The 11,094-nt window shown below is 46.4% G+C and overlaps 1 long non-coding RNA gene across 1 annotated transcript in view; it reads right to left on the bottom strand.

Annotated features, from left to right (window-relative positions):
- The window catches only part of LOC121101055, a 41,385-nt gene extending 35,223 nt beyond the window's left edge, over positions 1–6,162 (bottom strand). The window contains exons 1-2 of the long non-coding RNA XR_005833026.1: positions 5,998–6,162; positions 4,862–4,978 (exon numbers count right to left, since the gene is read on the bottom strand). This is a non-coding gene — a long non-coding RNA (uncharacterized LOC121101055). The remainder of the gene's footprint in view (positions 1–4,861; positions 4,979–5,997) is intronic.
- Between the last annotated feature and the right edge of the window lie 4,932 nt (positions 6,163–11,094).

Raw genomic sequence — 11,094 nt, 5'->3', positions numbered from 1 at the left:
ACATTTTGTAAATTCACCAACTCTGCTTCAAGCCATCACCTTTAGGGATGGTGGGAAATTCCATCTCAGTTGTATTTTGGAGGTCCTCCCCCTCCCTTGGGTTGTTTGGAAACATTGGCACTTACAACATTCAGGAAATTGGGGAAAGGGACTGCTGTCCCTTAAGTATCTTGTCCACGGCCATGGGGAGTATTCCGGTGTTGCAACCCACTCTCTTCCTTTGTGCTGAGTTTGTCTGGGCATCCCTGCTGAGGCTCCCAAGCAGTAGATCCTAGAGAAGTACTTCTCAAACTCCAGTGTGCACACAAATCACTTGGCAATCCTGCTAAAATACAACTTTGGGTCTAGTGGGTCTGCACTTCTGATGAGCTCCCTGCTGATGCTGACATTGCTGGTCATGCACAACATGTTGAGCAACAAGACCCCTGAGTCCAGCCTTCCTCAAGAAGCCATCCTTCCTCATGAGCACTCTGAATAACTGGGGCTCTGGTCTCCAGCACATGTGGGCCACCTGCCCTCCCCTCTTCCCAACACCTATCTAATCCCACCTTTCAAGGTTGAGCCATTCCCTCTGCCCTCTGTCCTTCATTCATTAGAAACATTCCCTTTTCAGATAATGAGTCTCACAGCTCTGAATTAAATCTAAACTAAGATTCAGAAATTAAAGTCTGGATACTTCTCTTCTTTGCCAAGGGCATCAGAGACCTCCAGGACTCAAAGGCCTGGCTGTTTTTCCAAAAAGGGAGTCAAAGGAGAAAACTATCTCGATTGGCACTAACAGTAATAAAACTGAATGAGTACCTCAATAAAGCATCCAGCCACTTGGAACAGTCCAGTTCCCTGGATTGCCAACGAGAGAATATTGTCCTGGAGACAGGTCTTTGACTCAAAGTGGTAACTACACATGCCTTCTGTCAGCTCAGAATTCTTGGTCATTTCACATTCAGGGCCTTGGAAATGTTGATTTTTAGAACTGGCAGTCAAAAAAATTAGCATGTAAATCATACCTAAGGGTTGTAAGCAGGGCTGATAGGAACCCAGCAGTCAGGGCAGTCTTCCCAGTCCTGCAAGTTTATGGCCAGGAATCTGTTCTGATTTGTTGCTTATTTGCGAAATGTCTTAAATGTAACAGGTTACTTGGGGAATAACTTTGTAAGCGTGGGTTTGCCGTGCCTATTCTTACATATCTCATTTTTTTCCTTACAACAAAAGCATTACAACACTTTTCAAATACTGGTTTAAGCACCCAACTCACGCATAAGGTAAAATATTCTTCTATCAAGTCAACCTGAGAATCCCAAGAAGCCAGTAGCCTTATTTTACCAAAACATTAGGGAGAATTTATCCTCATGGGATGGTGAGGCTGCTGAATCCCAGACCCATGGAGGAGACCCAATGGTGGAAGAGGGTAGGAGGTGTTGTATCAGGTACTTCATCAGGATAGAGTAAAGACCCTCAAATAGCTAAGGGTGCCTTTGTCTCTTTTCCGGCTTCCCCCCCCCTTTTCCTTTCCTTTCCTTTTTTCTTTTCTTTTCTTTTCTTTTCTTTTCTTTTCTTTTCTTCTCTTCTCTTCTCTTCTCTTCTCTTCTCTTTTCTTTTCCTTCTTCTTCGTCTTCTCCTTCTCCTTCTTTGGTCTTCTGTTAGCTCCCCTTGAGAGGCAGATTTTCAAAGACCTGGGGCTGCTCACTGGGACTCCAGATGGGGGCTGGTGAGCTGAGTGCTACAAATCATCTGAGTAAAAGAAGCCTATTCCAGCACGATAGCCTCCTTAGTCTGGAAAGGGGTGGGAGGTGAGGAGTGCAAAGAGGTACTGGAGATTATAGGCCTCTGGGTGGCCTTATGGGAACTCCGTGGGCTTTGTGTAACTCCTGGTCTCAGTTTGCCTGTGGTGAACCCCCCAAAAGGTATTCTTGTGCTTGATAGAATGGGTGGCAGGCAAGTGAGGTGTTGGAGAAACTGTCTTGCACATAGCCAGGCTTGGGAGAGGAAGGAAGAAGCCAGGGAGTCCAGGGTATGGTGGAGAAGCTAAGAGAAGGTAAGGAGGCCTGGAACAAGAAGGAGAGGGTCACAGGAAGCTGGCTGGGTCTGACCAAAGTTTCTGGGGCTGAGCAATAGAAAGGCCAGTGTCCCCAACCCACAGCTTCCCAGCCCGGAGTCTGCATTCACAAGAATTTTCATGGGCAGAAACTCACCCCTCCTGCTAGCTCTCTGGTAACCCACTTGTCTCATGTTAGTTAAACCAGGACATGAGTCAGTGTGTTGCGGATACATGGGTGTGAGGGCTGGAAGCCATTCTTTAGCACACTTTCAGTTGTGAGGGAGGAAACCAAAGCCCACTGGTAATTCTCTTCCTTAGCATTTACTGAGCTCCTACACATTCTAGGTACTAGGGTTTCAGAGGTGAATTAGACATGAACTTGGCCACAGAGTGTTCATTTTAATGGCCTCATTCATGTGACTTACTCTAAGTCACATAATAGTGACAAGGGTTAACCCAGAGGATCTGGCTTCAGTCTCATGACTTTACCACCTCTTATACTTCCACCTCTAAAGAGTATTTTTTCCACCACTCTAAGCATATCCTCTCTATTTTAAGATTTTTTTTTTTATTTGACAGAGACAGCCAGTGAGAGAGGGAACACAAGCAGGGGGAGTGGGAGAGGAAGAAGCAGGCTCCTAGCGGAGGAGCCTGACGTGGGGCTCGATCCCAGAACCCTGGGATCATGCCCTGAGCCGAAGGCAGACGCTTAACGACTTTCCCCTTGCAGAGAAGAGCTGATCCATTTGCACTGTGGTGTTAGTGACTAATAATGGCTTAATCCTGCCATCCTGAAGTATCTCAAGTTTTACTGAGAAAGGAAACTGTCAACCACCAGCCAAGTAGGGCATAAGAGGGTGAGTTAAAGGCGCCCCTATCCTCTCTATTTTAGCAGGGGAAGAAACCTCATGCTTCTCAAAGCTCAGTGTGCATGAGGATTGCCTGGAAACTCATACAAAAGCAGATTCTGATTTGGTAGCTCTGGAGTGAGGCTGACGTTCTACATCGCCAAGCAGCTCCAGGGTGATGCCGCTGCTGTGGGTCCACAGATCACGCTTTGATTATCAATGACTTAACCGACTATAATCCATTGGTGCAGCTCTTGGTTGGAAAGGATGCAGAACCAGTCCCTTCTCAGCAGTGATGGGGGTAGAGGAAAGAGGAACAAAGGCCTAGGAGGGATTAGTCTGCCTTGCAGAGGTATGGGAGGGGGATGCATGGCAGAGTGCCCTGTGTTTGCCATTCCATAATACAATGGTCTCCAGTTCCTTTCCATGTCAAGGATTATAACAGTGTTTCATTCCAGCCAGACCCTAAGGTGGTATGGTGGGTGAATTATTATGCAATTCAAGCCTATTAAGTAAACAGCCAAGCTGACAGCTTATGTGGTATGAAATGAGGAGAACCAAGAATGTTTTCCTTTAATTCCTAATTTTAACCTCCTTTAACTCACCCTCTTATGCCCTACTTGGCTGGTGGTTGACAGTTTCCTTTCTCAGTAAAACTTGAGATACTTCAGGATGGCAGGATTAAGCCATTATTAGTCACTAACACCACAGTGCAAATGGATCAGCTCTTCTCTGCAAGGGGAAATCTTAGTGAACCTAGGGGTGAGGTCATCTGAGTTCTAATCCTGATCCTGCCACCAACCAGTTGTGCAAACTTACATAGTTTGTATAGCTTCTTTGGGCCTCAGTTTCCTCTCAGGTACAATGACGGGGGTAGGCAAGGTCAGCACTAAGGTTCTCTGGGTTTTACCGGCTCAGTATTTTGTCAGAAACAGCAAAAAGGGAACTACCATGGGCCTCTGAGGTAGAGGGAGGTTGGAATCACTAGCTTGCATGTTGTCACATCTCCAGGCCTGGAGGCTTGATTTTTAATTCCTAAATGAGATGAGAGGCTTTAAACCCCCAGGAGAGTGCCAGGCAATGGTAAGAGCAATGACTGTGGGATAGCATCATCACTTTGCAGGACCGTGGTGAGGGTTCAGTGGCCTGCCCGCAAGTAGGTCCTCGATGAGGAGGGTGCTGGGACACCGAGTGGGAAGGTCAGCTGCAGACTGGGGCTCGGAGCACAGGGGCCTGGGGGAAGGCCAGAGAATGACACCTGAGACCAGCTGCCAACTTCTGAGGTTGCCCCAGGCAGCCCTGCTGTCCAGAGTTCCCACTCCAGGTTTTTATTTGCCTTTCTTTTCCAATCAAATTTTACCTCAGGTTACAGCTACTCAAGCAAGTTATTCATATAATCAACACTAAAAATACACGACTTTCGCCAGGAATATCCAGCTCATGACGTCTAGTGCCTCTGTGTTGGCCCCAGTTAAGCGGCCACCTTCACGCAGCCCTGATCACCGGGCTCTGAATGACGCATCTCCAGCCCATTCTTTCTCCTGTTCTAGAGATCAGGACCAGAATTTACTGCTGCTCTGGGTCAGAAGCTCCTCTCGTCCTCTGTAGCTCTCCCTCCCTCCTCACCTACCCCTCTCTTCTTCTCCCCAGACTTGCTGGCAACAAGCCTCCTTCCAAACCTCTGCCTCCTCTACAGTTCCCCACCTGCCTTTGAGTCTCTGCGAGGGAAGCCCATGAGAGAGAACCACTTTCCTATTTTATGCAGCGCTCTCATATTTCCCATGGTTTCAAAGTGCTTGACTTGCCTGTTGGACTTGCCCCAGCTCTTCTGTCACACTCCTAGGACCATGACTCAGGGGGATCAAGTTGGCTGAGAGCACAACCCTCAGAGTGTATGGGTGCAGATCAATCCAGAACTCTGGTGACTCTAAGGCCCTTTGTGGGTCTCTTTGGGAGATGGTGTGAGTGCTCATACCTGTGTGCTGGTGGCGCTATTGGAAGGATGGTGTGTGTGGCACACACAAGTGAGGTCTGGGGCAGGATGTGCTTCATGGAGTAACACAGCTGTCAGCAGAGCCACCTCCTCTCAAACCTGAAGCAAGAAGCCAGTTTGCTCAAATGCAGTTGGAAAGAATCAGCTCTCTCCCTAGGAGGCCCACCAGCTCTTGACCCTGACTCTGCCATAGGTCAGAAGCAGGAGTACTGAGGCTGCCCCTCTGTCTTGTTTTCCTCCCATCAAGTCCAGCTCAGCAACAAGCCTGTTTGTAAACACAAATCCTCACTCCCACTTCTGGGCACTTCCCTGCCCAGCTGTGATTGCTAATTTTATGTGTCAACTTGGCTAGGCCATAGTATCCAGTTTTTGGACAAACATGAGACTAGATGTCGCTGTAAAGGCATTTTTAGATGAGATTAACATTCACATCAGTAGACTCTGAGTAAAGCAGATTACCTTCCATAATGGGTGTGGACCTCATCCAGTCCTGGATGTCCTGGAGGTCCTCCAGGAAGAGGGAACTTGGCCAGATGACTGCCTTCAGATTTAAGTGGCAATATCAGCTCTCCCCTAGGTCTCCAGCCAGCCAGCCTGCCCTGCAGAATTTGGACTTGCCAGTCCCCACAATCATGTGAGCCAATTTCTGAAATCTCTGTCTCTCTCTCTCTCTCCCACTACCTACCTGCCTATCCATCAGTCCATCCATCCATCCATCCATCCATCCATCCATCCATCCATCCACCCATCATCTACAGAGAGATAATAATATAATATACACGCACATTGTATTGGTTCTGTTTCTCTTGAGAACCTGACAGATATGCCATCAGAGGTGACCACAGAGTCCTGAGGGATAACCCAGAGGCAGAGCCAATGGCCAACTGATGAGGATTATTCTCTTCACCTGTCTAAGGTGTGATTGGACCCTGGCGGTTAAAATCTGGGCAGACTGGCACAGGGTGCATCCCTGTCATCCTAATAACATTTTGCCGCATCTAAGGGCTATTGGGGTGGAACCGGACTCTCATAAATTCCCAGCTGGGTATATGTCCTAGGTGTCATTTTTCACATCAAGCTTAAAGACAATGTATCTTAAAAGTGCGGTAATTTCTTACTTTACTCTTCCTTCAGAGGAGACCATCAATATCTCTTCCAGGGTTCTGAAGAATCACACCAAATTAGTGCAATTGGTGGATTGCTCTTTGTGAAATGGTCATTTTCCAGGAGGAGGCCCAAAGAGTCAGGATCCAGGTCTGTACTAGGAGGTATGGGTAAGCCTCTGGGAGTCCTTGTTTCTCCACCTGTAAAACGGGTACAGCAATGGTTGCCATCATCATCATCACCACCATCACCACCATCATCGTCACCCGCTGGACTACTAGGAAGCCACCTACGGTGAGAGAGAAATGATCATAGAAATGTTCTCCTTCCTCCTCATTCTTTATCCCTTCTTGCTCTCTTTTCATTGCTTGCTACTTGAGGGATGAATAAAGCTCCCCAGGCCCAAGCTGGGAGTTAGCAACCAATACAGTACATCAATTTAAGCGAAAGTGTGAGGTTTTTAGGCAGGGGTTTTAATATGTTTGTCCCCATTCCCCTCACCTCCAACGTCGCCAGTGCCTGAGTCCTGCCTTCTAGCCCCCTTACAGGATTTGGAAGGGGCAGAGTGATCTTGCCGATACTGCAGAGGAGACCAAGCACTGATAGGAGGCTCAGGCACTGCGGCAAGCCCCGGGTAAGCGTGGTTCTAAGGAGAATGGGGGCTCTCTGCGCTCTCAGACCGTACCTCATAGGTCAAGGGCCAAGAGGCCTGAGTACTAATCCCAGCTCTGTAATTACCTTTTTGAGGGAAGTTTCTCAGGCCACTAAACAGATCTAAGGCTTAGAGCCTTAGCTCCCTTTTTGTAAAATAAAGGTGATATTACTGCTTTCCATACATACATACACACACACACACACAATTTTTTGCTACCAGCATTAAAATTTTTCTCCAGTTTTATTGAGAAATAATTGACATATATCACTGCATAAAATTAAGGCCTACAGCATGATGGTTTGATTTAAGTATATTGTGAAATGATTATCACTAGGTTTAGCTGACATCTATCTTCTCATATAGATTCAATGAAAAGAAAAGGAAGAAGAAAAGAATAAAGGAAAACATATTTCTGTTGTGATCAGAACGCTCAGGATCTAATCCCTTAACAACTTTCTTATATTTCATACAGCACTGTTTGCTATAGTCATCAGGTCGGACATCGCATCCCTAGTACTTATTTATCTTATAACCAGAAGTTTGTACCTTTTGACCACCTTCTTGCAATTCTCCCTCCCCCCGGTCCTCACCTCCAGTAACCACAAGTCTGATTTCTTTTTCTATATGTTTGATTGTGTGTGTGTGTGTGTGTGTGTGTTTTAAGATTCCACATAAAAGTGAGATCATACAGTATTTGTCTCTCATTGACTTATGTCACTTAGCATAATGCCCGCTCAGTCCATCCATGTTGTCAGAAATGGTAGGATTTCCTTGTTTTTTTATGGCTGGATGATATTCCATTGTATATGTATACACCACATCTTCTTTATCCATCTACCCATCGATGGACACTAAGGTTGTTTCCATGTCTTGGCTGTTGTAAATAACGCTGCTATCAACATGGGACACCAGTATTTTTCAAAGTGAGGTTGTACCTCACTTGGTGACCTGTACCAAGTCCCCTGAGGAGCTTGTTAACATGCAGACTCTTGGACCTCATCCTGGGCTTTGCTGAATTAGAATTTCTGGGGTCAGGAGTCTGCATTTTAACAAGGGTAGCACATGCCATATTTTTGTCCCAATTATTCATGTTTCTGTTACTCTACTGAGAGAATGCAATTCCATCTAAATCTAGTCTTATTAGAATAGTGAACTGTCCACACACAGGCCACCTTTTCTTTTTCTTTTTTAATTAAAATATACATACTTTTATTATGTCCAAAGGGAAAAACATGTTTTAGATAATTTACTCTTTTGAGTAGAAGAATGTTGTGGTAGAGGGGCTAGGAAATGTCCCCATTTCTCTACTGTTCTTTGTATCCACATCACTTGCAATGTGACATCGCCATACCTTCCATCCAAAGGTAGAGCCTGTCTCTTTCCCCCATGAACCTGGGCTGCTCTGTGACTTGCTTCAGCCAGTGGGGTGCAGGGAAAGTGATGTGTGTTCCTTCCCTTGGAGGCCTGAAGAGGTTCCACCCGCTTCTATTCTCTATTCCCGCCACTGCCCTATGACAAGCCCAGTCCTGCCTGCTGAGGAGTGAGAGACCACAGGAGGGAGAGCCTGGCTGTCCAGTTGTGGACATCCCAGAAGTTTATAGCCATAAAGCTGACAGCCCTCAAACAATTGAGGCAGCACAGTGAAGACCAACAGAGCTGCCTGCTGGACCCATAGGTGATCACAGATGTCCTAAGTCCAGAAAGCTGCCTAGCTGACCTGTAGACTGTAGTTTTAAAATACGGGTTTTACTATTATTCGGGTATGGTAAGGCCAAGAGATCAGGAGATGAGTGCCATTGAAAATATAGTTTGTTATTCTTACAGATCCCAAGAGAAGGGGGCACCCCACACTACCCCACAGAGGGCCTCTTGGGGGAAGCACCAGGGTCAGTCAGGAGATAGAGGGAAAGGAGGGCAAAGTGAGCAAGAACCTTTTTCATGGTTTCTATTTGGCTGATGCAGGTTAAGTGGACTTAAAGCAGGGTTGTTTAAAATGTGGTAATTTTAGCAGGCTCTGGGGCATAAGGGCTGTCCCTAGTTGTCTGATCCTGGCCCCGGGGTGATTAGGGCTGGTGGAAAGGGGCCCACGTGTGACAGCCAGGGAGATGAAGGAGGAGGTTAGGGTGTGGACTCTGGAGTAGTCAGTTTGCATGTGAAAGGTGTAATCCTAGCTGAGTCCCTCCAGGGTCAGCAAGGCCCCAAGATGTCCAAACATCAGAAAAGAAAAAGGATGGTTAGTTCAACTGTGAGTAATAGTAAATAGATATTGTTTTAAGCCACTGAATTTTGACGTAGCTAGTGTAGCTGGTTCCAACAAATGTCAATGAGGAACACTGACAATGAAAAGGTTGCTACTAACACGTTAATATGGGGATGTTGTCCAAAATCAAAACTCAGGCAACAGGGAGCAGTGGGGCAGGCTCCAGTGGCCACTGGACAAGGGTAACTCACTCCTGTTCTAATACAACTAATTTGCTGATGATTTTCCCAACTTGATCGTTCCAGTCAATTCTGGATGGAACTGTCGTGGCTACTTCCCCATGAGGAGTCCTACTGTCTCCTCACCCTCTTTTTTCCCTGCAGAAAGTGGAGGTATTTAGGCTTCAGTGTTTGCAAAACCAGTGATAAAAACACGAAGCAGTTTGCTCTCAGGAAGTTATTTCTTAGAACGATAATTGTCTAGGAGGTGGGGTCTACTTAAGGAGCCACATGTACATTTGACAATACAGAAACAGCTCTGTCTTAGAGGACTAAGTGGTGCCCTGTATTCCCTTCACAGTAAGGCCTGAGTGGTCTTCCAGTGAGGACACTGAGTGGAATCTTAATAATGGAAATAACTGCTCCCTATGTAGCATGTGGTTTCTGTGAACCACAGCTCTTGCCTTAGTAATATCCCCGAAATGCACTGAAATCCATTAAAAATCCCTTCTGCAGATTCCTAACTAAGAACATTTATTTCCAGGCAGGAGATTTAATGGAAAGTAAAGCAAATACCAAACTTGGTCAAAATTAATCAAGTCCTCTGAACATTACTGGCAGATCCCTCTGAAATGAATACATCATACAAATGACAAATGTGTCTCTAAAGGAAAAGCTCAGTTCAGTCTCCTAAGTAGGGAAAAACCCAGTCCTCCACCTCCTTCTGCGTTTCTCTTTCCTGTGTGTCTCCTTTACTACTCATACAGAACACTCACGATTCTTCTGACACCAGATGTGTGGGGAGTTTTCCTGCACATCAAGCAATTCTCAGTGATACCAGCTGGGTATCCTACAATGTAACTGGCATAATTCTGACACCGCTTACCTGGAGAGAGCATCACATCCCACAGAGTAAGAGCTCAGTCCCACACTCCTGCTCCCACTGTGCTTCAGACGCCAATTGCAAGTAACATGTCCCCAGGTTACCCACAACTTCCATCCTATTTGGCTACAAATCAGGGGTTCCCACGGCCCTTCCTCGGGTTTGATTAATTTGCTACAGCAGCTCACAGAGCTCAGGGAAACACTTACTTGTATTTACCAGTTTATTAAAGGATATCAGAAAGGATATAGATGTACAGCCAGATGAAGAGAAACATACGGTCAGGTCTGGAAGTGTCCCAAGCATAGGAGCTTCTGTCCCCATGGACAGGGGTGTGTCATCCTCCTGGTGTAGATGTGTTCATCCACCAGGACGCTCTCTGAACCTCCTACTATTAAATTTTATAGAGGCTTCCTCATGTAGCCATGATCAATATTAACTTCATTTCCAGCCCCTCTCCCCTCTCTGAAAGGTTGGGGGTGAGGCTGAAAAGTCCAAGCTTCTAACCATGGCTTGATCTTTCTGGTGACCAGCCCCCATCCAGGAGCCCACCCAGAGCCATCTCAATAGAACAAAACATGCTCCTAGTGTTCCTATTACTTAGACATTTACAAGGGTTTTGGGAGCTCTGTGCCAGGAAGGGAGTGGCAGGACAAGCATATGTTTTCTGTTATCCAATAGCATCTCGCCCAGCTCCCAAGTGTTAACCCTGGACAAGAGTTAACACTGCTTCCCAAGTTTGCTGCACTGGTGACTGCAGTGGCTCAGACAGTAAAAAGTTCGTCTCTAGTTTTCCGCAACCAGCTTAGAAGCAACTGCCACTACCTGCGGAGTTTCACATTATTTACCAAAGGTTTCAGTGGAAATCTGTCCCAGGAACCACTTCAGAACAAGTAGCAAGGAGGTGATGAAGATGGTGTCAGGGGAGGGAAAAGTAATGTTGGAGCACAGAGGGAAAGTGTAAATGAGTTAAACTGCTCTTGAGAAGGTGAGAGCTGGGAAGGAAGATATCCCACGCCTATGATTCCTGGCAGGTGTTTCCACCGACAAAAATGTCAGATGCCCAAGGATGCAGCCGCTATGCTGGGTGGGGACAGGGATGGGGCTGCTGAAGGACAGAAGATACACATATGGCACTGAGCATCCTTCCATCAA

This window comes from Ursus maritimus, unplaced genomic scaffold (assembly GCF_017311325.1).
Source record: "Ursus maritimus isolate PB19 unplaced genomic scaffold, ASM1731132v1 scaffold_6, whole genome shotgun sequence".
NCBI lineage: Eukaryota > Metazoa > Chordata > Mammalia > Carnivora > Ursidae > Ursus > Ursus maritimus.
This window is presented reverse-complemented; position numbering and strand designations above follow the sequence as displayed.